We start from the raw sequence: 26,060 nt of genomic DNA, 5'->3' as shown, positions 1-26,060 counted from the left end.
GGCATAATGAAACAATCGGTACACATTTGGTAACAATTTGATTCTTGGATCATTCTACATAAATCGGAGTTCTTCCCCAATTTTAATTTTTCTTGATTTCAGCGCCATCTGTCAATTGTTTAAAAAATGTGTCAGACAAAACTTGATTACTTTTTATCGATATAAATGTTACTAAACTACTACATATCAACATTTCAACCCAACTCTCAAGTGTAACATGATACAAATGGCAATAGGTGTAAGGGAATGTTGAGCTCTATTATACAGTTCACCACACTAACCATCACTGTCACGAAATCTTCAAAATAACCCTTGTAGGCCCTTGTGGGACATGTTGATAACACATGACCAACTATCTGCTATCACTCACCACACTCCCAAGATGGTAATGAAGATTTGCCTCACTTGCGGAACCTGTGTACACATCTTCCATGTGCCATTCAAATACACAAATTGCCCAAAGCTTGTCAATTCCATGGGTTTTCTCCTGGGTGCAGGACAGTTTCAGGCTAGGCAGAGAACACTTTTGTTGCCTGCAGCATTTCCATTTATCAGTGGCATTGAATCCATTTTCAGTAAGAAGGCTCGCCATGATAAAAAGAGATGTCCTGATCTTAAATGTTTTTGATTCACAGGGAATATATCATTCAATATTTGAATGTGAAATTTGGTGTTACCAACAGTCATCTGGTATATGTGCAGTAGAGCACATTTCTATCTTACACAAGAAGGTGGAATGTGACACAACGTAGCTAACCAATGTGTGGAAATAGATTGTATACACCTACTGACGGTGGATATGGTTTGGTTAAGTTTTACATATATCTTTTTCACATATGGACTATTCTGATAGATGAACACACAGTAGATGTACTCTGCTGTTGAGTGAAGAATGTTTGCTGATGCTGCCCAACTAGACTGCACAGCTTGATCAGAATGTTGTTTGTGAATTTGAGGTTTCAAAGTGTTAGTGTTAAGTGACACTTGAAAGAAAGTGTCTTGTCCCAAGGTATGTTGGATGCATGTTGTGATAGTCTGTCTCTCTGAAAACAGACATCAAGGACTCTGTGTGCTAGTCTGTTAGACGGGTGAAACCATGCAACTTCAATGTTACTTGTTTTAGGTTGTAACCTTCCTTTATGGATGTATTGGCTGAAGATGTCTAGATCAGAAGTTGTTTCAAACTTCTGTGTTGCATAGATGTTGACCAGTTGTCTGCATAGCCAAGGTATATGGGCTGTATTGGAGATATATCACACACATTTAAATTAAACAAGACAGAACTGAGGACTGATCTGTGTCGCAAGCCACTGTGTAATACTTCTGTTCAGATACTGGAATTCCTTGTAGTCATTGCAAATACCTTGTCAAATAGTTTCATTGTCCATTTTCATGGTGTAAGTTGTAATAATTCATGGCAAAGATCTAAAGCCTAGAAGCAGAGGCAGTCCGATAATCCCAGAGATCCCCTGGCCAAAATGAATTTGTCACAATACATGAATATCTAGTGAATTCCTATAATTCTGTGAGTCAAAGCATGGAATGTCAGGACTCTGACTTTGGTAAGAAAGCTAGAAAGTCTGTAAAAGAAATTTGAATGCTCAATCTAGATATACACTCCTGGAAATGGAAAAAAGAACACATTGACACCGGTGTGTCAGACCCACCATACTTGCTCCGGACACTGCGAGAGGGCTGTACAAGCAATGATCACACGCACGGCACAGCGGACACACCAGGAACCACGGTGTTGGCCGTCGAATGGCGCTAGCTGCGCAGCATTTGTGCACCGCCGCCGTCAGTGTCATCAGTTTGCCATGGCATACGGAGCTCCATCGCAGTCTTTAACACTGGTAGCATGCCGCGACAGCGTGGCCGTGAACCGTATGTGCAGTTGATGGACTTTGAGCGAGGGCGTATAGTGGGCATGCGGGAGGCCGGGTGGACCTACCGCTGAATTGCTCAACACGTGGGGTGTGAGGTCTCCACAGTACATCGATGTTGTCGCCAGTGGTCGGCGGAAAGTGCACGTGCCCGTCGACCTGGGACCGGACAGCAGTGACGCACGGATGCACGCCAAGACCGTAGGATCCTATGCAGTGCCGTAGGGTACCGCACCGCCACTTCCCAGCAAATTAGGGACACTGTTGCTGCTGGGGTATCGGCGAGGACCATTCACAACCCTCTCCATGAAGCTGGGCTACGGTCCCGCACACCGTTAGGCCGTCTTCCGCTCACGCCCCAACATCGTGCAGCCCGCCTCCAGTGGTGTCACGACAGGCGTGAATGGAGGGACGAATGGAGACGTGTCATCTTCAGCGATGAGAGTCGCTTCTGCCTTGGTGCCAATGATGGTCGTATGTGTGTTTGGCGCCGTGCAGGTGAGCGCCACAATCAGGACTGCATACAACCAAGGCACACAGGGCCAACACCCGGCATCATGGTGTGGGGAGCGATCTTCTACACTGGCCGTACACCTCTGGTGATCGTCGAGGGGACACTGAATAGTGCACAGTACATCCAAACCATCATCGAACCCATCGTTCTACCATTCCTAGACCGGCAAGGGAACTTGCTGTTCCAACAGGACAATGCACGTCCGCATGTATCCCGTGCCACCCAACGTGCTCTAGAAGGTGTAAGTCAACTACCCAGGCCAGAAAGATCTCCGGATCTGTCCCTCATTGAGCATGTTTGGGACTGGATGAAGCGTCGTCTCACGCTGTCTGCACGTCCAGCACGAACGCTGGTCGGACTGAGGCGCCAGGTGGAAATGGCATGGCAAGCCGTTCCACAGGACTACATCCAGCATCTCAACGATCGTCTCCATGGGAGAATAGCAGCCTGCATTGCTGCGAAAGGTGGATATACACTGTACTAGTGCCGACATTGTGCATGCTCTGTTGCCTGTGTCTATGTGCCTGTGGTTCTGTCAGTGTGATCATGTGATGTATCTGACCCTAGGAATGTGTCAATAAAGATTCCCCTTCCTGGGACAATGAATTCACGGTGTTCTTATTTCAATTTCCAGGAGTGTAGTAGGGGTCAGTGTAGTGAAATAGGAAGAAAATAAGCATTTCTGGTAAGATGAATTGGTCATGAGTAGAAATGTAGGGCAGAGAATGAGTCACTGTGAATGTTCTAATCCTGCAAGACAAGACTATGTGGTGACAGAAACAACAAACTTTATTAAGTCTAGAACACAACTTGTTATGATAGAGACACTAGCAATGGAGAGGTGCACAATAACAGTGAGGTAACACACATGTCAAGGTAAATGTGGTTCAGCTACAACTGGCTAGTCCTATCTCTAAGACCTGTCAGCTGGCCAGTAGAGTGCATGCATGAGAGGCTCTGTGTGTATCCATGAGTGGCAACCTCAGACCGTTGTTGAACTTCTAGCGGCATCTGCTGACTTGTGTGGTGTACAGTAGAAATGCTTACCCAGATTTTGGGTGTGGATCTGTGCAGGTCAGTACATTGAACAGTTCAATAATAAGTTTATTCTCATCAGAATCAACAGCAAAAAGCTAATAGTGATGGTTCAGGTATATCTCCCAATGTCATAATCTGACGACGGAGAGAGAGAGAGAGAGTATATGACAAAATATTTATGTAAGGAAGATGGAAATCTAATTATGATGAGTGATTGGAATGCTGTAAGGCAGAATTGTAAAACAATATGAACTTGGCCACAGGAGTGACAACACAAAAACACAAATTCAATTGTTCTATACGTTTTAGTTATTAATTATGAATATGACATGTGTTAGTAAAAGTCCTAGAGGCATGAGAAGATTCTAGCTGGAGTATATCATTTTGAGATATTTTGCAAAATTGGGTATTGGATTGCAAGATGTACCTAGGAGCATATATAGATTCATATCATAATTTAGTAATGATGATGAATAGACTGAAGATTAAGAGAATTGTCCAGAACTGTTAGTGGTGAAGGAAGTGGGGTACTTAGAAGAATGATGTGTGTTTGAAGTTCTCTGAAGCAGTAAATAGTTTGGTAATGAATACTGTAATAGGCAGGTCAGTTGAAGAGGAAGGGATTTGTCTGAAAAGGACAATCACAGACATTGGACAGACAAATTGCAAGTATGTGCAAGGTAACTGTAAAGAGACATTGTGTTACAGAAGAAATGGTTGGTTCAAATGGTTCTGAGCACTATGGAACTTATCATCTGAGGTCATCAGTCCCCTAGAACTTAGAACAACTTAAACCTAACTAACCTAAGAACATCACACACATCCATGCCCGAGGCAGGATTCGAACCTGCGACCGTAACTGTCTCACGGTTCCGGACTAAAGCGCCTAGAACCGCATGGCCATCACGGCTGGCTACAGAAGAAATGCTGGAATTGATTCGTAAGGTAAGGAAGTACAAAAATGTGCAGTAAGAGACAGGATTACATCAATATAAGTCACTTGAGTGTAAAATAAATAGGAACTCAGAGAGGACAAAGTGAAATGGGTGCAGAAAAAAATATGAAGAAATCAAATATGAATTGGCATTGGTAGGACTATTCAGCAAATAAAAAAGTTAAGGCAATTCTTGGTGAAAACAAAACCAAAGGAACTAACATTAAGAGTGCAAAAGTAATTCCACTGTTAAACTGAGAGGAGTGAGCTGATAGGTGGAAAGATCACATTACGGCATCTATATGGGGTAGGGTTTGTCTGATGACATGGTACAAGGAGACTTACAAGACATAGGTGAGCCAATGGAGATTAAGAGTTAAACAAAGCGTTGGGAGACATGCAATCAAATAATGCTGGAGAGACAGTTAACATTCCTTCATACATCCTAAAAGAGGAGGAGGGGGCTGGGTGGTTGGGAGGGGAGGGGAGGGAGTTTGTAAATATAGAAGGAACACAGAATTGTATAGAAGTCAATTAAGTATTGTGCAAAACCAGAAAAGGAGAGAATAGAAGTGTTTGAGATGTTGTTCTACATAGCAATGTTGAAAATTCAGTGAACTGATATGATCATAAATGAAGAGTTTCGCCACAGAAACAATGGCAGGAAAGGACAAAATGATAGGTCATGTGTTAAGAGAGCAAGAAGTAACTTCCACCATACTTGAGGTAGCTATGGAGGTAAGAACTTTAGGAGAAGGCAGAGATTGGAACGTGTCCAGTAAATAATTGAATGAGTGAGGTGAAGTAGTTGGGATAGGAGAGGAGCTCATGGTGAGCAACATCAAACCAGTTATAAGACTGATAAAAATATCATTATTACATATGAACTCTTTTGGATCATGTGCAAAAATTTGGAGAAGAGAAAACTTGTACTGTAAATCTTTAGATAAAATCTCTAACACCTTAATCAGTTTTCTAAAATACAATCAAGGGAGAATACCATATATTATTTTTATGGTATCCTATTGTACAAAAATGCCTTGGTTCATGTGTCGAATTCCCTCAGAATCACTTCATTTAATTGAACTACGTTCCATTACACTTATTTCACTTTTGTTGTTCATATTATTATCACTCTTATAGATGCTATCCACACTATGTAACTGCTCTTCCAACTAGGTTGCTATCGCTGATACAATTAAAATTCATTCACAAACCTCAAGTTCTTCTTTCATCTCCTTTTTTAAACTTCTGAACAGCATTGTGCATGAACTCCAGACCTCTCTCACTACCTTCCCAAACACTGTCCCCTTTTGTGCCCTTCAACACTTATAACTTCATTCTGGCATCTATAAAATTTCCAAATAACATTTTTCTTCATGAACAGAATGTCAAATCGAGCACCTTTTAGTCATCTAAATTTCCAAATTGTTATTTTATTAAGGAAACAGTTTCAGTGACATATTATGCCATCTTCAGGCCCCATGCCCAATTTGTTGGTAGATTACCACCTCTGGTCTACATCTACATCTACATTCATACTCCGCAAGCCACCCAACGGTGTGTGGCGCAGGGCACTTTACGTGCCACTGTCATTACCTCCCTTTTCTGTTCCAGTCGCGTATGGTTCGCGGGAAGAACGACTGTCTGAAAGCCTCCGTGCGCGCTCGAATCTCTCTAACTTTACATTCGTGATCTCCACGGGAGGTATAAGTAGGGGGAAGCAGTATTTTCGATACCTCATCCAGAAACGCACCCTCTCGAAACCTGGCGAGCAAGCTACACCGCGATGCAGAGCGCCTCTCTTGCAGAGTCTGCCACTTGAGTTTGCTAAACATCTCCGTAACGCTATCACGGTTACCAAATAACCCTGTGACGAAACACGCCGCTCTTCTTTGGATCTTCTCTATCTCCTCCGTCAACCCGATCTGGTACGGATCCCACACTGATGAGCAATACTCAAGTATAGATCGAACGAGTGTTTTGTAAGCCACCTCCTTTGTTGATGGACTACATTTTCTAAGGACTCTCCCAATGAATCTCAACCTGGTACCCGCCTTACCAACAATTAATTTTATATGATCATTCCATTTCAAATAGTTCCGCACGCATACTCCCAGATATTTAACAGAAGTAACTGCTACCAGTGTTTGTTTCGCTATCACATAATCATACAATAAAGGATCCTTCTTTCTGTGTATTCGCAATACATTACATTTGTCTAAGTTAAGGGTCAGTTGCCACCCCCTACACCAAGTGCCTATCCGCTGCAGATCTTCCTGCATTTCGCTACAATTTTCTAATGCTGCAACTTCTCTGTATACTACAGCATCATCCGCGAAAAGCCGCGTCCAGTCAGAATAGGGGCCAGAACTCAACGACGGGCATCTGTAGATATTTGATATAGGGATCACTTAAAAGTTCACCTGCTGATTGTCAATTGTACAGATTAGACAATCTGTACTGAATAGTCAAGTTCCCTAGACAGAAGACGGCATGGCACCTGTTGTATTCAATCCAGATACAACTACAATGATTCATCGTCAATGTGAAGGTCAAAGGGTTACAATAAACTTGCAGTGGTGCATCGAAAACTACTACTGGGGTGACAGGAATGGTTCCAAACACAGACTGCTTGAGGCGTTACGCGCCTGCACAGAAGTCGGCATGGTGCATGTTGTACTCAATCCCGAAGCATTTTTTCTGTTTCATCGTCAATGTGAAGGTCCAAGTGTTACAGTAAAAATGCAGTGGCGAATCGGAAACTACTACTGGACTTCCAGTAAAGTTTCAAAGCACACACCGTTTGCAGCGTACTCCCCTGGACAGAAATCGGCATAGTGCCTGTTGTATTTAATCGCGATGCAGTTTCTGTGTTTCACCGTCAATGTAATAGTCCAGAAGTTTCAATAAACTTCCAACGGTGCATCGGAAACTACTACTGGGCTTCCTAGAAAGGTTCCGAGCACAGTCCGTTTGCACAGTTACTCCAATGGACAGTTGTCGGTATGGTGCCTGTTGTATATAATCCCGAAATAATTTCTGTGTTTCATGGTAAATGTCAACGTCCAAGGGTGACAGTAAACCTGCAGTGGTGCATTGGAAATTACTACTGGAATCCCAGTAATGGTTCCAAGTACAGACTTTTTGAAGCATCACTCCCCAGGACAGAAGTCGGCATGTTGCATGTTGTATTCAATCCCGATGCAATTTCTGTGTTTCACCGTCAATGTGAATCTCCAAGGGTTAATGTAAACCTGAAGTAGTGCAGCGGAAACTCCTACTGGACTCCCAGGAAAGTTTCGAAGCGCAGACCATTTGAAGCGTTACTCGCCAGTACAGAAGTTGGTGTAGTGTATGTAGTATTCAATCAGATGCATTTTCTGTGTTTCATCGTCAATGGGAAGTACCAACGGTTAAGGTAAATCTGCAATGGTGCATCGGAAACTGCTGCTGGACTCCCAACAAAGGATCTAAGCACAGACCGATTGTAGTGTTACTCGCCTGAACATGAGTCGGCGTAGTAACTGACGTATTGAATACCAATCCAATTTCTGAAATTTCATCGTCAATGTAAAGATCCAAGCGTTATAGTTGGATTGCAGTGGTGCATGGACAGAAGTCGGCAGAGTGCCTGTTGCTTTCAATCCTGATGCGATATCGCTCTTTCATCGTCAATGTGGACTCCCAGGTCTCCAAGCATACGCCGTCTGCAGCGTTACTCCCCTGGACAGAAGTCGGCATAGTGCCGGTTGCTTTCAAACCTGATGCGATTTGTGTCTTTCATCAAAAAAGTGAAGGTCCAAGTGTTACAGTAAACCAGCATTGGTGCATCGGAAACTACTGCTGCAATCTATGCAAAGGTTCCAAGCACAGACCGTTCGATGTGTTACTCTCCAAGACATTCACCAGTATGGTGCCTTTGGAATTCAGTCCCGATGAAATTTCTTTGTTTCATCGTCAATGAGAATCTCCAAGGGTTACAGTAAACCTGAAGTGATGCTTCGGAAACTAGTACTGGACTCCAGGAAAGAATTCAAGCACAGACTGTTTGAAGCATTACTCCCTTGGACAGAAGACGGCATGTTCCATGTTGCATTGAATCGCGATGAAATTTCTTTGTTTCATCGTCAATGAGAATCTCCAAGGGTTACAGTAAACCTAAAGTGATGCTTCGGAAACTACTACTGGACTCCAGGAAAGAATTCAAGCACAGACTGTTTGAAGCATTACTCCCCAGGAGAGAAGACGGCATGTTGCCTGTTGTATTGAATCCTGATGTAAATCCTTATTTTCATCGTCAATGTGAATCTCCAAGAGTTACAGTGAATCTGCAGTGATACATCGGAAACTATTACTGGACTCCCAGGATAGGTTCCAAGTACGGACCGGTTGAAGCGTTACTCGCCACGACAGAAGTCAGTGTAGTGGCTGTTTTATTCAATCTCGATGCCATTTGTGTGTTTCATCGTAAATCCAAGGGTTAAGGTAAAACTGCTATGGTGCTTCGTAAACTGCTACTGGATTCAGAGGAAAGGTTTCAAGCACAGATCGAGTGTAGCGTTACTCACCTGGACATAAGTCGGCATAGTAACTGTTGTATTGAATGCCAATTCAATTTTTGAGTTCCACCGTCAACGTGAAGGTCCAAAGGTTATAGTAGTCCTGCAGTACAGCGTCGGTAACTTCTAGTGGAGTCACAGGAAATGTTCAAAATCACAGACTGAAACGTTACTCCCCTGGACATAAGTCGCATGGTTCCTGTTGTATTTAATACCAAGCAATTTTTGTGTTTATCGTCATTCTGAAGGTCGAAGGGTTACAGTAACCCTGCAGCTAGGCATCGGAAGCTGCTAATGAACTCCCAGGAAAGATTCCAAGTACAGACCATTTGCAGCGTTACTCTCCAGGACAGACGACGGCACGTTGCCTGTTGTATTCAATCAAGATGCAATTTCTGTATTTCATCGTCAATGTGATACTCCGTGGGTTACATTACACCTGCAGTGGAGCATCGGAAACTACTACTGGACTTCCAGGAAAGAATTTAAGAACGGACTGTTTGAAGCATTGCTTCCCAGGACAGAAAAAGCTATGTTGCCTTTTGTATTCAATCCCGATGCAGTTTCTGTGTTTTCAATTCAATGTCAATATCCAAGGGTTACTGTAAACCTGCAGGGGTGCATCGGAAAGTACTACTGTACACCCAGGAAACGATCCAAGCACAGACCGTTGAGGCGTTCCTCGCCAGAAGTCGGTGCAGTGCCAGTTGTAATCAATCCCGATGCAATTGCTCCGTTTTTCGTCAATAGGAAGGTCGAAGGGTTACAGTAAAATTGCAGTGGCGCACCGGAATCTACCACTGGACTCCAAGCAAAGGTTCCAAGCACAGACTGGTTGAAGCGCTACTCGCCAGGACAGACGGTGTAGTGCCTGTTGTATTCAATCCCGATGCAAGTTCTTTGTTTCATGGTCAGTGGGAAGGTCTAATAGTTACGGTAAACCTGCAATGTTTCATCGGAGACTGCTACTGGACTCCCAGGAAAGGATTAAAGCATGGACTGTTTGAAGCTTTACTACCCAGTGTAGAGGACGGTATGTTGCCTGTTGTATTCAATCCCGATGCAATTTCTGTGTTTCATCGTAAATGTTAATATCCAAGCGCTAAGGTAACGCTGCAGTGGTGCATCAGAAACTACTACTTGTCTCCCAGAAAAGGATTTAAGCTAGGACTGCATGCAAAATTACTCTCCAGGAGAGAAGACGTCATGTTGCCTGTTGTATTTAATCCCAATTCAATTTCTGTGTTTCTTCATCAATGTGAACTTCCAAGGGTTCAGTGTGTAATGTCCCCACAGCAGATACCCTCTACTACGCACCAATTAATAATTTTCAGTCAAACCAGCCACATTCATTCATGTTGTAAAAGTTATCTGATATGATCTTTCTAGTAATATATACGGCGACAGCTCGTCGACGCCAAAGTATTTTCTTGTGCATTTATGCTTTAAAATAACAGAAATGCATATATGCATTCTCCATGGTTGTTAGAGTGGTAACTAGGACAGCTTCTGGAGTACGTGTTGAGGGATTGACGTGTTTCTTTTCTTCTCGCTAAAGCGAGCCAATTAACATTTGTGCCGCTAGTGGTTTGTTTTGAAGAGAAAAAGATTTTAAAAGCAAAATAATTAAGGCGTTGAATCACTGGAGATCTGGACATGTAATGGAGATGGAAACTACTAATGGACTCCCAGGAAAGGATTTAAGTAAGGACTATTGAAGGATTTTTCCAAGGACAGATGACGCCATGTTGCCAGTTGTATTCAACCCCAATGCTATTTCTACGTTTCATCGTGAACGTGAATCTCCAAGGGTAACTGCAAACCTGCAGTGCTGCACCGAGAACTACTCCTAGACTACCAGGAAAGGATTTAAGCACGATCTGTTTGTAGCATAACTTTCAGAACAGCACATGGCACGTTGCCTGTTGTATTCAATCCCGATGCAATTTGTGTGTTTCATTCGCAATGTGAATATCCAACGGTTACAGTAAACCTGCAGTGGTGCATCGGAAACCACTCGTGCTCTCCCAGGAAAGGATTTAAGAAAGGACTATTTGAAGGATTAGTCCTCAGGTCGGAAAACGGCAAGTTGAATGTTGTATTCAATCCCGATGCAATTTCTGCGATTCATCGTCAATGGAAATCTCCAAGGGTCACCGTAAACCTGCGGTGGTGCAACGAAAGCTACTACCGGACCCCCAGGATAGGATTTATGCACTGACTGTTTGAATAATTACTCCCCAGGCCAGAAGACTGCATGTTGCCTGTTGTATTCAATCTCGATGCAATTACTGTTTCTCATCGTCAATGTGAATCTCATAGAGGTACAGTAAACCTGCAGTGGTGCATCGGGAACTACTACTGGACTACTACTACTACTGTGTTTTATCTTCAATGTGAAACTCTGAGGGTTACAGGAATCCTACAGTGGTGCACCGGAAGCTACTATTAGTCTCTCAGCAAAGGATTTTTGCACGGATTCTTTGAAGCATTACTCCCCAGGAAAGAAGACGGCGTGTTGCATTTTGTATACAATCCCCATGCAATTTCTACGTTTCAACGTCAATGTGAATATCCAAGGGTTACAGCAAACCTGCAATGCTGCATCGGATACTACTTTTGGACTCCCAGGAAAGGCTACAAGCACAGACCGTTTGCAGCGTTCCTGCCAGGACAGACGTCGTCGTAATGCCTGCTGCAAGCATTCCCGATTCAATTTCTGTATTTCATCGTCAATGGGAAGGTCCAAGGGTTACGGTAAACCTGCAATTGTGTATCGGAAAGAAAAAGCTGGACTCCCAGGAAAGGATTCAAAGACAGACTATTTGAACCATTACTCCCAAGGACACAAGACGGCATGTTGCCTGTTGTATTCAATCCCGATGCAATGCCTGTGTTTCATAGTCAATGTGAATCTCCAAGGGTTACAGGAACCTGCAGTGGTGCACCGGAAGGTACTACTAGTCTCCCAAGAAAGGATATAAGACCGGACTGATTGTAGCATTACTCCCCACGACAGAAGACGGCATGTTGCCGGTTGTATTCAATCCCGATGCAATTTCTGTGCTTCATCGTCATTGTGAATCTCCAAGGGTTACAGTAAACCTGAAGTGGACATCGGAAACTACTAGTGGACTCTTTGAATACGTTTTAAGCACGGACTATTTGAAGCTCTACTTCTCAGGAGAGAAGACGGCATTTTGCCTGTTGTATTCAATCCCGATGCAATTTCTGTTTCTCATCGTCAATGTGAATCTCATAGAGGTACAGTAAACCCCTCAGTGGTGCATCGGGAACTACTACTGGACTACCAGTAAAGGATTTAAGGAAGGATTGATTGAAGGATTATTCCCCAGGAAACAAGACGCCATAATGCTTGTTGTATTCAATCCCAATGCAATTTCTGCAGTTCATCGTCAAAGTGAATCTGCAACGGTTAATGTAAACCTGCAGTGCTGTATCGGAGACTACTTCTGGACTCCCAGGAAAGGATTCAAGGACCGACTGTATGAAGCATTACTCCCCAGTACAGAAGACGGCATGTTGCCTGATGTTTAGTATCCCGATGCAGTTTCTGTGTTTCATCGTCAATGAGAACATCAAAGGGGGTACAGTAAACCTACAGTGGTGTATCGGAAACTACTACTAGACTCCCAGGAAAGGATTTAAGCAAGGACTCTTTGAAGGATCTCTCAGCGGGACGGCAGACGGCATGTTGCCTGTTGTATTCCATCCCGATGCAATTTCTGCGGTTCATCGTCAACGTGAAAATCCCAGGCTTACAGTAAACCTGCAGTGCTGCATCGGAAACCACTTCTGGACACCCGGGAATGCCTCCAAGCACAGACCTTTTGCAGCGTTACCTGCCAGGACAGACGTCGGTGTAGTGCCTGTTGTAAGCATTCCCGATACAATATCTGTGCTTCATCGTCAAAGGGAAGGTCCAAGGGTTAGGGTAAACCTGCAATTGTGCATCGAAAACAACTACTGGACTCCCAGGAAGAGACTAAATGATAGACTATTTGAAGCATTACTCCCCAGAACAGATGACGGCATTTTGCCTGTCTTATTCAATCCCGATGAAATTTTTGTGCTTCGTTGTCTATGTGAATCTCCAAGGGTTACAGTAAACCCGCAGTGGTTCATCTGAAACTACTACTGGACTTCCGGGAAATTACTTAAGCACTAACTGTAATAGCATTACACGCAGAACAGAAGACCGCAAGTTGACTGTTGTATTCAGTCCCGATGCAATTTCTGTGTTTTATCGTCAATGTGAAATCCCAAAGGTTACAGTAAACCTACAGTGGTGCATAGGAAACTACTACTAGATTCCCTGGAATGGATTTAAGCAAGGACTGATTGAAGGATTACTCCCCAGGACACAAGACGTGATATTGCCTGTTGTATTCAATTCCGATGCAATTTCTGCGATACCTCGTCAACGTGAATATCCAAGGGTTACAGTAAACCTGCAGTGATGCATCGAAAACTACATCTGGGCTCCTAGGAAATGCTCCAAGCACCCACCTTTAGCAGCGTTACCCGCCAGGACTGACGTCGTTATAGTTCCTGTTGTAAGCATTCCCCATTAAATTTCTGTGTTTCATCGTCAATGGGAAGGTCCAAGGGTTGAGGTAAACCTGCAATTGTGTATTGGAAACCAATACTGGACTCCCAGGAAAACATTCAAGGACTGACTGTTTCAAGCATTACTCACCAGGAGAGATGACGGCATGTTGCCTGTTGTGTTCAATCCCGATTTAATTTATGTAATTCATCGCCAATGTAAATATCCAAGGGTTAAAGTAAACCTGCAATGTTGCATCGGAAACAACTACTGGACTCAAATGAAAGCATTCAAGCACAGAGAGTTTGAAGCATTACTCAGCAGGACACAAGACGGCATGACGCCTGTTGTATTCATTCCCGATGCATTTTCTGTGTTTCATCGTCAATGAGAACATCCAAGGGGGAACAGTAAATCTACAGTGGCGCATCAGAAACTACTACTAGACTCCCAGGAAAGGATTTAAGCAAGGACTCTTTGACGGATTTCTCAACGGGACAGCAACGGCATGTTTCCTGTTGTATTCCATCCCGATGCAATTTCTGCGGTTCATTGTCAACGTGAAAATCCTAGGCTTACAGTAAATCCGCAGTGCTGCATCGGAAACCACTGCTGGACACCCGGGAATGCCTCCAAGCACAGACCTTTTGCAGCGTTACCTGCCAGGACAAACGTCGGTGTAGTCCTGTTGTAAGCATTCCCGAAATAATTTCTGTGCTTCATCGTCAAAGGGAAGGTCCAAGGGTTAGGGTAAACCTGCCGTGGTGCATCAGAAACTACTACCGAACTCCCAGGAAAGGTTCCAAACACGGATTGTTTGAAGCATTACTCGCCAGGACAGTAGACGGCATGTTGCCTCTTGCATTCAATCTCGATGCAATTTCTGAGTTTTATCGTCAATGTGAAACTCCAAGGGTTACAGTAAACCCACAGTGGTGCATAGGAAACTACTTCTGGACTCCCAGCAAAGGCTCCAAGCACAGGCCTTTAGAGGCGTTACCTGACAGGACAGACGTCGTTGTAGTGCCTGTTGTAAGCATTCCTCATGAAATTTCTGTGTTTCATCGTCAATGGGATGGTCCAAGGGATAAGGTAAACCTGCAATTGTACATCGGAAACCAATACTGGACTCCCAGGAAAACATTCAAGGACTGACTGTTTGAAGCATTACTCACCAGGGGAGATGGCTTGTTGTTTTCAATACCGATGCAATTTATGGAATTCGTCGCCAATGTGAATGTCCAAGGGTTACAGTAAACCTGCAATGTTGCATCAGAAACAACTACAGGACTCAAATGGAAGCATTCAAGCACAGACAGTTTGAAGCATTGCGCAGCGGACACAAGACGGCATGACGCCTGTTGTATCCGTTCCCGATGCAATTTCTGTGTTTCATCGTCAATGTGAATATCCACGGGTTACAAAAAACCCGCAGTGCTGCATCGGAAACTACTACTGGACTCCCAGACAAGGATCCAAACACGGACTTTTTGAATCATTACTTACCAGGACAGAAGAGTTTATGTTGCCTCTTGTATCCCATCCCAATGTAATTTCTGTGATTCATTGTCAATGTGAATAGGCAAAGGTTACAGTAAACCTGCAGTGCTGCATCGGAAACTACTACTGGACTCCCAGACAAGGATTCAAACACGGACTTTTTGAATCATTACTCACCAGGACAGAAGAGTTTATGTTGCCTCTTGTATCCCATCCCAATGCAATTTCCGTGTTTCATCGTCATTGTGAATGTCCATGGGTTACATTAAACCAACAGTGGCGCATCGAAAACTATTACGGCACTCCCGCGAAAGAATTTAAGTGCGGACTCTTTTAAGCATTACCCCCCAGGACAGAAGACGGCATGTTGCACGTTGAAATCAATGCCGATGCAATTTTTGTGTTCCATCGACAATGTAAATACCCAAGGAATGCAGTAACCCTGCAGTTTTGCATCAAAAACTGCTACTGGGTTTTCAGGAAAGGATTTAAGCGCGGACTCTTTGAATAATTACTCCCCAGGACAGAAGACAGCATGTTGCATCTTGCATTCAGTCCCGATGCAATTTCTGTGTTTTATCGTCAATGTGAATATCCAACGGTTATAGTAAACCCGCAGTGCTGCATAGGAAACTACTACTGGACTCCCAGACAAGGATCCAAACACGAACTGCATCATGTATCCCATTCCAATGTAATTTCTGTGATTCATTGTCAGTTTGAATAGGCAAAGGTTACAGCAAACCTGCAGTGGTGCATCGGAATTTACTACTGGATCACCAGGAAAGAATACAAGCATGGACTGTTGTAATCATTACTCCCAAGAACAGTACACGGCATATTGCCTGTTGTATTCAGTCACGATGCGCTTTCTGTGTTTCATCGTCGATGTGAATCTTCAGTGTGAATCTGCAGTTGTACATCGGAAACTACTACTTCACACCCAGGAAAGGTACCAAGCACAGAACTTTAAAAGCGTTATGCGCCAAGAGAGAAGTCGGTGTAGTGCCGGTAGTCCTCAATCTCGATGCATTTTCTGTGTTTCATCATCAGTGGAAGGTTCAACGGTTAAGGAAAACCTGGAATGTTGCATCGGTGGCTACTACTGGACTTCCACGAAAGGAATGATGTACAGGCTGTTTGTAGCATTACTTTCCAGGGCAGAAGACGGCATGTTGCCTGTTGTATTCAATCCCGATGCCATTTCTATGTTTCATCGTCAATGGGAATATCCAAGGGGTACAGTAAACCTGCAGTCGTGCATCAGAAACTACTACTGGACGCTCAGGAAAGTATTGAAGCAAGGACCGTTTCAAGCATTACTCCTCAGGACAGAAGTTGGCATGTTGCCTGTTGTATTCAACCCCAATGCAATTTCCGTGTGTCATCGTCATTGTGAATCTCCAAGGGTTACATTAAACCAGCAGTGGCGCATCGAAAACTATTACTACACTCCCACGAAACAATTTAAGAGCGGACTCTTTGAATCATTACTCCCCAGGACAGAAGACGGCATGTTGCCTGTTTTATTCAATCCTGATCCAATTTCTGTGTTTCATCATCGTGAATCTCCAACGGTTACAGTAAACCTGCAGTGGTGCATCGAAAACTACTACTGGACTCCCAGTGAAGGTTTAAAGCACAGACCGTTTTTAATTGTTACCCACCATTACAGAAGTCGATGTAGTTCCTGTTTTGTTAATTTCCAATTAAATTTCTGTGTTTCATCGTCAAGGTGAAAGTCCGAGGTTTAAGGTAAACATTTACTGCTGCATCGGAAACAACTACTGGATTTCGAAAAAAAGGCTTCAAGCACAGACTGTTTAAGCATTACTCACCAGCACAGAACACGGCAATTTGCCTGTTGTATTCATTCCCGATTCTATTTCTGTGCTTCATTGACAATTTGAATCTCCAAGGTTTACAGTATACCTGCATTAGTGCATCGGAACTAGTACTGGACTCCCAGGATAGGATGTAATCACAGGCTGTATGAAGCATTACTCCCCAGGACAGAAGTCGCCATGTTGCCTGTTGTATTCAACCCCAATGCATATTCTGTGTTTCATCGTCAACGTGAATATCCAAGGTTTACAGTAAACCTGCAGTGGTGCATCGGAACCACTACTGGACTCCCAAGAAAGGTTCCAAACACAGGGAGTTTGAAACATTACTCGCCAGGAAAGATGTTGGTGTTGTGCGTGTTGTATTCTCTACATATATATTCACTGTTTCATCGTCAATGGGGAGGTCAAGGTTAAAGTAAACCTCCAATGGTGGATCGAAAGCTACTATTGGACTCCCAGGAAAGGAATCAAGCACAGACTGTTTGAAGCATTACTCCCCAGGACAGAAGACAGCACGTTGAATGTTGTATTAAGCCATGATGCAATTTCCGTGTTTCATCGTTAATTTGAATATCCAAGGGATACCGGTAACCTTGCAGTGGTGCATCGAAAACTACTACTGGAACACCAGGAAAGGATTTAAGCAGTGATTGTTTCTAGCGTTACTCCCCAGGAGAGAAGGCGGTATGTTGCCTGTTGTATTCAATCCCGATGCAATTTCTATGTTTCATCGTCATTGGTATGGTCCAAGGGTTAAGGTAATTCTGCAGTGGTGCATCGGAAACTACTACTGGACTCCCAACAAATGTTCCAAGCACTGACAGTTTGAAGCATTACACCCCAGGAGAGAAGATGGCATGTTGCCTGTTGTATTCAATCCCGATGCAACGTCTCGTTTTCATCGTCAATGTCAATATCCAATGGTTACCTTGAACCAGCAGTGGTGCATCGAAAACCTCTACTGGTACCCCATGAAAGGATTTAAGCACAGCCTGTTTGAAGCTTTACTCCCCAGTACAGAACACGTCATGTTGCCTGTTGTATTCAATCCTCGTGCAATTTCTGGCTTTCATCGTCTGTACGAATCTCGAAGGTTTACAGTAAATCTGCAGTGGTGCACCGAAAGCTACCACTGACGTCCCAGTAAAGATTCCCAACACAGACCATTTTAAGCGTTAGCCGCAAGGACAGAAATCGATGTTGTGGCTGTTGTATTCCAATGCAATTTCAATGTCTCATCGTCAAAGGGAAAGTCAAAGGGTTTAGGAAAACCTGCTATTGTGCGTCGGAAACAAATACTGAACTCTTAGGAAAGGATTCAAGCACAGACTGATTAAGCATTACTCACAAACGCAATCCCGATGCAATTTCTGTGTTTCATCGTCAATGTGAATCTCCAAAAGTTACAGTAAACCTGCAGAGCTGGACGGAAACTACTACTGGACTCCCTGGAAAGGATTTAAGCACGGACTGTTTGAATCATTACTCACTAGCACAGAAGACGGCATGTGGGCTGTTGAAATCAATCCCGGTGCAATTTCTGTGTTTCATCGTCAATGTGAATATCCAAGGAATACAGTGTACCTGCAGTGGTGCAGCGGAAAATACTACTGGTCTCCTAGGAAAGGATTTATGCTCGAACTCTTCGAAGCATTACTCCCCAGAACAGAAGATGGCATGTTGCTCGTTCTGAATATCCAAGTCTTACAGTAAACATGCAGTGGTGCTTCGGAGACAACAACTGGACACCCAGGAAAGGATTTAAACTCGAACTGTTTGAATTATTTCTCCCCAGGTCAGAAGACAGCATGTTTCTGTTGTATTCAATCCCGGTGCAATTTCCGGCTTCCATCGTCAATGTGCATATCCAAGGGATACAGTAAACATGTAGTGGTGCATTGGAAACTACTACTGGCCTCCAAGGAAAGGGTTTAAACATGACTTGTTTGGATCATTACAACCCAGAACAGAAGACAGCATGTTGGCTGTTGTATTGAAGCTGGATGCAATTTCTGGTTTCCATCGTCAAAGTGCATATCCAAGGGATATAGTAAACATGCAGTGCTGCATCGGAAATTACATCTGGACTCCAAGGAAAGGATTTAAGCACGGACTGGTTGTAGTATTACTCCCCAGGACAGATGAATGTACGTCGCCTGTTGTATTCAATCCCGATTCAATTTGTGTGTTTTATCGACAATGTGAATCTCCAAACCTGCAGTGGTGCATCGGTAAACCCTACGGGACTCCCAGGAAAGGACTTATGCACGGACTGTTTGAAGCATAACTCCCCAGGACAGAAGACGACAAGTTGCCTGTTGTATTCAATCCCGATGAAAATTCTGTGTTTTATCGTCCATGTGAAAGTCCAAAAGTGCATTGGTGCATCGGAATCCACTACTGGAATGCCATGAAGTGAATTAAGCACGGACTCTTTGAAGCACTGTATTGCTTGTAGTATTCAATCTCAATGCAATTTCTGGCTTCCATCGTCAATGTGCATATTCAAAGGGATACAGTAAATAAGCAGTGGTGCATTAGAAACAACTACTGACCTCCCAGGAAAGTGTTTCAACACGACCTGTTTGAAGCTGTACTCCTCAGGACAGAAGACAGCACGTTGAATGTTGTATTAAGTCATGATGCAAATTCCGTGTTTCATCGTCAATTTGAATATCCAAGGGATACCGGTAACCTGCAGTGGTGCATCGAAAACTACTACTGGAACACCAGGAAAGGATTTAAGCAATGACTGTTTCTAGCGCTACTCCTCAGGAGAGAAGACGGTATGTGGGCTGTTGTATTCAATCCCGATGCAATTTCTGTGTTTCATCGTCAATGTGATTCTCCAAGTGTTATAGTAATTCTGCAGCGGTGCTTCGGACTCTACTACTGGACTCCCAGGAAGGGATTTAATCTCGGACTCTTTGCAGTATTACTCCTCGGTACAGAAGACGGCATGTTGCCTGTTGTATTCAGTCCCGATGCAACTTCTCGTTTTCATCGTCAATGTCAATATCCAATGGTTACCTTCAACCAGCAGTGGTGCATCGAAAACCTCTACTGGTACCCCATGAAAGGATTTAAGCACGGCCTGTTTGAAGCTTTACTCCCCAGTACAGAACACGTCATGTTGCCTGTTGTATTCAATCCTCGTGCAATTTCTGGCTTTCATCGTCTGTACGAATCTCGAAGGTTTACAGTAAATCAGCAGTGGTGCACCGAAAGCTACCACTGACGTCCCAGTAAAGATTCCCAACACAGACCATTTTAAGCGTTAGCCGCAAGGACAGAAATCGATGTTGTGGCTGTTGTATTCCAATGCAATTTCAATGTCTCATCGTCAAAGGGAAAGTCAAAGGGTTTAGGAAAACCTGCTATTGTGCGTCGGAAACAAATACTGAACTCTTAGGAAAGGATTCAAGCACAGACTGATTAAGCATTACTCACAAACGCAATCCCGATGCAATTTCTGTGTTTCATCGTCAATGTGAATCTCCAAAAGTTACAGTAAACCTGCAGAGCTGGACGGAAACTACTACTGGACTCCCTGGAAAGGATTTAAGCACGGACTGTTTGAATCATTACTCACTAGCACAGAAGACGGCATGTGGGCTGTTGAAATCAATCCCGGTGCAATTTCTGTGTTTCATCGTCAATGTGAATATCCAAGGAATACAGTGTACCTGCAGTGGTGCAGCGGAAAATACTACTGGTCTCCTAGGAAAGGATTTATGCTCGAACTCTTCGAAGCATTACTCCCCAGAACAGAAGATGGCATGTTGCTCGTTCTGAATATCCAAGTCTTACAGTAAACATGCAGTGGTGCTTCGGAGACAACAACTGGACACCCAGGAAAGGATTTAAACTCGAACTGTTTGAATTATTTCTCCCCAGGTCAGAAGACAGCATGTTTCTGTTGTATTCAATCCCGGTGCAATTTCCGGCTTCCATCGTCAATGTGCATATCCAAGGGATACAGTAAACATGTAGTGGTGCATTGGAAACTACTACTGGCCTCCAAGGAAAGGGTTTAAACATGACTTGTTTGGATCATTACAACCCAGAACAGAAGACAGCATGTTGGCTGTTGTATTGAAGCTGGATGCAATTTCTGGTTTCCATCGTCAAAGTGCATATCCAAGGGATATAGTAAACATGCAGTGCTGCATCGGAAATTACATCTGGACTCCAAGGAAAGGATTTAAGCACGGACTGGTTGTAGTATTACTCCCCAGGACAGATGAATGTACGTCGCCTGTTGTATTCAATCCCGATTCAATTTGTGTGTTTTATCGACAATGTGAATCTCCAAACCTGCAGTGGTGCATCGGTAAACCCTACGGGACTCCCAGGAAAGGACTTATGCACGGACTGTTTGAAGCATAACTCCCCAGGACAGAAGACGACAAGTTGCCTGTTGTATTCAATCCCGATGAAAATTCTCTGTTTTATCGTCCATGTGAAAGTCCAAAAGTGCATTGGTGCATCGGAATCCACTACTGGAATGCCATGAAGTGAATTAAGCACGGACTCTTTGAAGCACTGTATTGCTTGTAGTATTCAATCTCAATGCAATTTCTGGCTTCCATCGTCAATGTGCATATTCAAAGGGATACAGTAAATAAGCAGTGGTGCATTAGAAACAACTACTGACCTCCCAGGAAAGTGTTTCAACACGACCTGTTTGAAGCTGTACTCCTCAGGACAGAAGACAGCACGTTGAATGTTGTATTAAGTCATGATGCAAATTCCGTGTTTCATCGTCAATTTGAATATCCAAGGGATACCGGTAACCTGCAGTGGTGCATCGAAAACTACTACTGGAACACCAGGAAAGGATTTAAGCAATGACTGTTTCTAGCGCTACTCCTCAGGTGAGAAGACGGTATGTGGGCTGTTGTATTCAATCCCGATACAATTTCTGTGTTTCATCGTCAATGTGATTCTCCAAGTGTTATAGTAATTCTGCAGCGGTGCTTCGGACTCTACTACTGGACTCCCAGGAAGGGATTTAAGCTCGGACTCTTTGCAGTATTACTCCTCGGTACAGAAGACGGCATGTTGCCTGTTGTATTCAGTCCCGATGCAACTTCTCGTTTTCATCGTCAATGTCAATATCCAATGGTTACCTTCAACCAGCAGTGGTGCTTCGAAAACCTCTACTGGTACCCCATGAAAGGATTTAACACGGTCTGTTTGAAGCTTTACTCCCCAGTACAGAACACGTAATTTTGCCTGTTGTATTCAATCACGACGCAATTTGTGTGGTTCATCATAAATTTGAAGATCCAAGAGATACGGCAATCCTGCATTGGTGCATAGGAAGCTTCTACTGGTCTCCCAGAGAAGGATTAAATCTGGGATTGTTTGAAGCATAACTCCCCGGGATAGAAAATGGCATGTTGCCGGTTGTATTCAATCCCGAAGCAAATTCAGTGTTCCATTGTCAATGGGAATACCCGGGGGTTCAGTAAACCTGCTGTGGTGCATCGGAAACTACTACTGGACTCGCAGGATAGCTTCCGAGCACAGACTATTTGCAGCATTACTCCCCAGGACAGAAGACGGCATGTTGCCTGTTGTGTTCAACCAACATGCAGTTTCTGAGGTTCATCGTCAATGTGAATAACTTACGGTTACAGTAAACCTGCTGTGATGCATTGGAAACTACTACTGGACTCCCAGGAAGGGACTTAAGCAGGGACTCTTGAGCATTACTCCACAGGACAGAAAACGGCATGTTGCCTGTTGTAATCAGTCCTCGTGCAATTTCTGGCTTCATCGTCTGTATGAATCTCGAAGGCTTACAGTAGACCAGCAGTGGTGCATCGAAAGTGACGTTCCAGTAAAGTTTCCCAGCACAGACTATTTTAAGAGTTACCCGCAAGGACAGAAATCGATGTAGTGCCTGTTGTATTCATTTCCAACTCAATTTCAATGTTTCATCTTCAAAGGGAAAGTCCAAGGGTTTAGGAAAACCTGCTCTTGTGCTTCGGATACAAATACTGGACTCTTAGGAAAGGATTCAAGCACAGACTGTTTAAGCATTACTCACAAACGCACTAGACGGCATGTTGCCTGTTGTATGTGTTGTGGTTGGCAGGAGAGCCAACCGTGTTCCTAAGGGAGGCCGAAATGCACGGGTTATAGCTCACGCAGGCTGGCGTGAGGTCTGGAACATGACAAGGGAATTGGAATTGAGAAAAACGGACGTAGCTGGTGGAATACTTAACTCTAAACCATTAATGACGAGCGTCGCTCTTTATGGTACATAATTCACAATATCAATAGTACGGATACTGGCGCCTTGCTAGGTCGTAGCAAATTACGTAGCTGAAGGCTATGCTAACTATCGTCTCGGCAAGAGACAGCGTAGAAGTCAGTGAACCATCGCTAGCAAAGTCGGCTGTACAACTGGTGCGAGTGCTAGGAAGTCTCTAGACCTGCCGTGTGGCGGCGCTCGGTCTGCAATCATTGATAGTGGCGACACGCGGGTCCGACGTATACTACCGGACCGCGGCCGATTTAAAGGCTACCACCAAGCAAGTGTTGTGTCTGGCGGTGATACCACATTCCTCCCCCGCAAATCGGCGTACGGTTGTGGCATAAGGCTTCCGCCCGCTGTGGGGAGGACCGCATGTTGACGTATGCGACGAGGTGGGGGCCTAACAACAGGCGAGGCTGTGCCACCCGCACCCTGCCATTCGGACCGCGGGGAGCGAGGAAACACCTGAAAACCTGGTCCAGGGTGCACGCCAACATGCGGTGTATGTGCCTGTAGAGAGACAGGAGGGGCCGAAGGGTCGACCTCCATCGAGCCGGGGCACCCGACGGGCGAAGACGACATATGGTCCGGAGCGGGCAAGAGTTCCATGTCGGAGGACAACTGGCCACGGGAAGCGATCGGCGGCGCGTGACCCAGGGAGGCGCCCGGCGGTTGCAGCGACGCGTCCACTGCGGGCGTCGCCGGCGGGAGAACAGGCGGCCGCGGCGGCGGCGGCGGCGGCGGCGCGTCGCCATGGGGCAAAATGGAAGACAGCGTCGGTAACACCTGGGGCTGAGGCGAGCCAGTAGATGGGTCCCCGGGGCGCTGACCGGACGGCACCGTGGCTGAAAGCAGACGATGAGCGGCAGATCCCTTGCGACGACAGAGGCGCAGCTGATTGAGATGCCGACGCACCTCACCTGAGGCCCCCAAAGCCAGATACATAGCGTGGCCGAGGCAGCGAAGAATTTGCCCTTCGACCCAACGCCGTGAACCACGATAGTGGCGATAGTAGAAAACGTCGCCTGGAGCAAGTGCAGGTGTCTGCTGCTGCACAGGAACCTGATGCGGCGGATGCAGCAAAGACATCAACGCTCGATGAAGGCGACCGTGGAGCAACTCAGCCGGCGAGCGACCATCTCGGGGCCGAGAGCGATACGAGGACAAAAAGAGCAATAACGCGACCTCCCAAGAATGCGACTCTTTCAACTTCAACATCTGTGACTTGAATGTCCTGACCAATCGTTCAGCGGCAACCTTTTACTGTGGCGAAAACGGCGCAGACGTCAGATGTTGAATACCATTGGCCTTGCAGAATGACGGAAATTCTGCGGATATGAATTGTGGGCCATTGTCGGAAACAGTAGTCTGTGGAAGACGCTAGGATGGTGGCAGATGACGTCGTGGAAGACTTCCGTAAAACAAAAGGAAAATTACTGAATGACTCTACCACAACCAACCATCGAGCATTCCAGAATGGACCAGCAAAATCGATGTGTAAGCGTTGCCAAGGGGAAGTGGTTTTTGGCCATGCAAAGAACTTCCGCGGTGGTGATGATTGTTGTTCGGCACACACCATGCAAAAAGAGCACATATTCGTAATCGCGGCATCGATTCCGAACCAAGTACAGTGCTGACGAGCAAGTTGTTTCGTTCCCACTATACCCCAATGTCCTTGGTGGAGAAGCTGTAAGACAGAGCACTGTAACGAACGTGGGACCACGACCCTGGACTGATCATTATCAGAACGCAACAGCAAAGCACCACGTCGTACAAAATGTCTCTCCTCGTGAGCAAAAAATCGGCGAACCAACGGGTCCCCGATCCGTGACTTTGACAAGGGCCAGTGCGTAGCAACAAAACGCAGAACGGGAGCAAGGATAGGGTCGGCAGCTGTGGCTGTAGCTACGCGACGAAAATCAATCGGAAACGATTCGACCACGTCATCGGTTTCCGCATCAATGAACATGCCAGCAAGTTCGGAGGAATCGAATGCCCTATCCTCAGCAACAGGTAAGCGGGACAACGCATCGGCGTTTCCGTGCTTAGCAGTGGACCGATATAAGATTTCGTAGCGGTACTTCGAGAGGAAAATAGACCAGCGAATGAATTTCTGCGCTGTACGTGGAGGTACAGGCTTGGTCGGATGAAAAAGCGATGTCAAAGGTTTGTGGTCTGTGATTATGGTAAAGTGATGACCATACAAGAAATCATGAAACTTTGTAACATCAAATACGAGAGCCAATGCTTCTTTCTCGATCTGTGAATAATTTCTTTGCGCAGACGAGAGCAATTTGTACGCAAAGGCAATAGGGCGATCGTGCGATTCATCTTTGTGCGCAATCACAGCACCGATCCCGAAATCCGATGCATCCACCATCAACAAGAGGGGCTTCTGGGGATCGAATGGCGTAAGGCAAGTATTGGAAAGCAACGCCGATTTCAACTGGCGAAAGGCGTGTTCGCAGTCCGTCGTCCAGACGAATGGAACACCCTTACGGCGTAAGCGATGAATCGGAGCTGAAATGGAAGAGGCATGCGGAACATATTTATTATAATACGTAATTATTCCCAGCACACTCTGTAGCTGCTTCAAATTCTGCGGCGAAGGCAAGTCGTGTATGGCACGGAGGTGCGTTGGACTGGGATGTATACTTTGGGCATTGAGTACATGTCCCAGGTATGGCAAGTCCCGAGCAAAAAACACACATTTGTCCTTCCGCAATCGAAGACCATTTTGTCGTAAGACCTGAAATAATGTTCTGAGATTGGCCAAATGTTCTTCTTCCGTCTTTCCGGAGATAACAGTATCGTCCAGATAATTTGCTGCAGTAGGGACCGACGCACAAACAGTTTGTAGATATTGCTGAAACAATGCAGGGGCGGATACATACCCGAATGGCAGTCGTTTGAATCGATACAAACGAAGATGCGTGTTAACCAC

Source organism: Schistocerca gregaria, chromosome X, assembly GCF_023897955.1.
Source record: "Schistocerca gregaria isolate iqSchGreg1 chromosome X, iqSchGreg1.2, whole genome shotgun sequence".
NCBI classification, from domain to species: Eukaryota; Metazoa; Arthropoda; class Insecta; order Orthoptera; family Acrididae; genus Schistocerca; species Schistocerca gregaria.
Note: the sequence above shows the minus strand (reverse complement) of the source record.